The 2,882-nt window shown below is 50.7% G+C and overlaps 1 protein-coding gene across 1 annotated transcript in view; it reads left to right on the top strand.

Annotated features, from left to right (window-relative positions):
* Nucleotides 1–2,784: 2,784 nt before the first annotated feature.
* The window catches only part of Agpat5 (1-acylglycerol-3-phosphate O-acyltransferase 5), a gene marked incomplete in the record, with an annotated part of 47,363 nt that continues 47,265 nt past the window's right edge, over nt 2,785–2,882 (top strand). The window contains 1 exon segment of the mRNA XM_013514614.1: nt 2,785–2,882.

Here is a 2,882-nt window from a genome sequence, read left to right as displayed (position 1 = left end):
GCTGTGCTGCTGAGCTAAATCCCCAGCCCCTATTTTTTCATCTTTAAATTAAAAAAAAATGGGGGCTGGAGATTTAGCTCAACGGCACAGCGCCTGCCTAGCAAGCGTGAGGTTGTGAGTTTGATTTCCGGTACCAGAAGAAAAGCAAAAAGCAGAAAAAAAAATTCACTAAAGAGGAAAACAATAAAAAAAATTTCAAAACAAGATAATAGGAGGGTAACAATGGTTAATATATTGCATATTGTTATCTTTAAATTAGTTACTCAGAGTATAAGACATAGGCATTTAATTGTCCAAGCAATATTAGCACAAACATTTCAATGAACTGAAAAATTAGTAGTATAACTATCTTAACTATCTTGTGTGTGTGTATGTGTGTGTATATTGCTTTTCCTTTCTTTTCTCCTTTCCTCCACCCCATTTCTTTTTCTTTTTCAAGTTTCTTCTCATTTTATAATATTTATTGTACATTTTGGATCTTATTTACTCTTTTAGCTTCTCACACTAGGGAGACAACGCTACATTTGCACATGTGCATCTGGTTTATTTCACTTATGAGTATGGTCTCAAGGTGCATCCATTTACCTATGAAAGTCTCCAGTTCATCCTTCTTCATGGCTAAGTAGTATTCCACTGCATTAAATGATCACATCTTTTTTATCCATTCCTTGGTTGATGGGCATTTGGGTTGTTTCCAAGATCTAGCTATTACAAATTGTTGTGCTATAAACATTGGTGCACATATCACTGTGGTACAATGTTTTTAATTCTTCTGGGAAGATACCCAGAAGGGTGATAGCTGGGTCAGATGGGATCTCCAATCCTAGATTTTTGAGGAATCTCCACTCTGACTTCCACAGTGATTGTACCAGTCTGCACTCCCGCCAATGGTTGCGAAGGGTTCCTTTTTCCCCACAGCCCCATCAGCATTTGTTATTGGCTGATTTCTTGATGACAGCCATTTTTTCGGGAGTGAGATGGAATCTCAGTGTTGTTTTAATTTGCATCTCTCAAATAATCAGTGATGCTGAACATTTGTCATATATTTATTTGCTGTTTGTATTTCTTCATCTGAGATGTGCTTATTCGTCTCAGATGCCCATTTTTGGATTGTGGGACCCTCGAAATCTTACCAGCCTGTACAGTGCTGAGTTGAGGCAGAAAGAGGTAACAGCCCAAGGACACTAACAGATAACCTGACAATTTCTTTCAAGTAAAGCACTGTTAAGAAATGCATTTCCAACAAAATTTTTTTACTTACAACCCAATTAGATGTGATATACAGTAATTAGATTGTGTAATGCTAAGGACCTCACAATCCAGAAGAAACAGTAACTGTTAGAACTCTAATGATGTATTCTACTCCATAAAAGATTTTGATGTACAAAGGCACAGTCCACTAAGAATTATGGTAGAAGTGGAATTAGAAAGTGTTTTCAAGGACAAAAAAGATCAATGTAAAATTTCCAACTGGTAAAAGGCTGAAGTATTTTTAAAAGGGACCATAGTGGGTATGAAATCACTATGATACTTCCAACCCGCTGGTCCATTTAGAACAGACATTTGCTGCCACTTTACTTTCAAAATGGTATTTATAGCCCATCAGAACCTCCTTCTAAAAAAAAAAAGAACCTCCTTCTGCAGCTGTTTAAATTTATGATAAAAGACCCTCAGATGTCAAGGGTGTGTTAGGGCAGCACACAGCAGGCTTTAAGGCGGCAACCAAACACATTCTTTGGACGAAGCGTGTCCCCCTGTGCTGCTTCCCTCGGGTGCCACTCGCCCTCACCTCCGGCCTCCGTGGTCCTTGGAGGGCTCTTCTCCTAATCTGGTTCGTCCCTGACTAAATCAGACTCCTGGACATAAGTCCACTGGTACTGCGACGCCCCCCTCTCTACCCCACGAGGAACTGCTCCCAAGGTCGCTTCAAAAAGGCACGAAGGGAACCCGCGCGATCACTGCGAGGCCCCGGTGCGGGGCAGCAGCTCGGGAAGATGCACCACTCCAGCCGGGGCGGGAAGGACTCTCGGGGCCGCGGGGAGCGGCAATCGGAGCGCCGGAGGGCACAGAGCTGGAGGGCGGGCCGGGGCGAGACGCCCGGGGGGAGCGGGAAAGCGGCGGGGCGGGTCGCAGCCAGGCACACTCGTCGGCCCGCGGCAGGACCGGGCCTGCGGCTCTTCCCACACCAGCCAGACGGCTACCGCGCCCCTCCTGCGCGTCCGGATTTATGGAGGAATTTTAGGGCTACACGTAAGACCGCTTCTCACTGCCATTCGAAGAGAGGCAGAAGCCAGTCGCACAGCAAGGGCTCGGGCGGCGGGCGAGGCCAGGGTGAGCTGGCGGAGGTCTAACACACCGCGGTGGAGACGCCCGCGTGCACGTCTTCCGGGTGTGCACCGAAGCGCGATTACCATCACTCCTGCGGGGGAGGCTGGACCCGCGTCCACACCCGGGGGGACACAGGCCCGGGAAGCACGAAGGCGCCGCAGCCGCCGTCGCCGATCGCAGCTCCCGGAGGTCCACGCGCCCGCGGGCCGCACGCGCCTCCCAGGAGCGGACCGGCGCGCTCAGCTCGCGAGCATGCGCGCTGGGGACGGCCGAGACCCACGCGCGCCCCGGCGGCTGCGACACCTCAACCGACCGCCGGCGTTGACCAATCAGAGGGCGGGTTAGCAGGCCGGGCCCCGCCCCCGGCGGGGAACCATGGTGACGGACGGCCAATCAGCACACGTGTTATTGCCGCGGAGCTCCGCCCCCGGCAAGGTACCCGGCGACCAGCCGGGGTCATGAGGTGGAAGCGCCCCTGACTGTCGCGCGGCGCACGGCCCGGCGTGCCCTCGGCCCTGTCCCGCCGGTTCGCGGCGGCGCGGCCCATGCGGCTG

This window comes from Chinchilla lanigera, unplaced genomic scaffold (genome assembly GCF_000276665.1).
Source record: "Chinchilla lanigera isolate Chin_1 unplaced genomic scaffold, ChiLan1.0 scaffold00002, whole genome shotgun sequence".
In the NCBI taxonomy this organism is placed as follows: Eukaryota; Metazoa; Chordata; class Mammalia; order Rodentia; family Chinchillidae; genus Chinchilla; species Chinchilla lanigera.
Note: the sequence above shows the minus strand (reverse complement) of the source record. Positions and strands in the feature narration are given on the sequence as shown.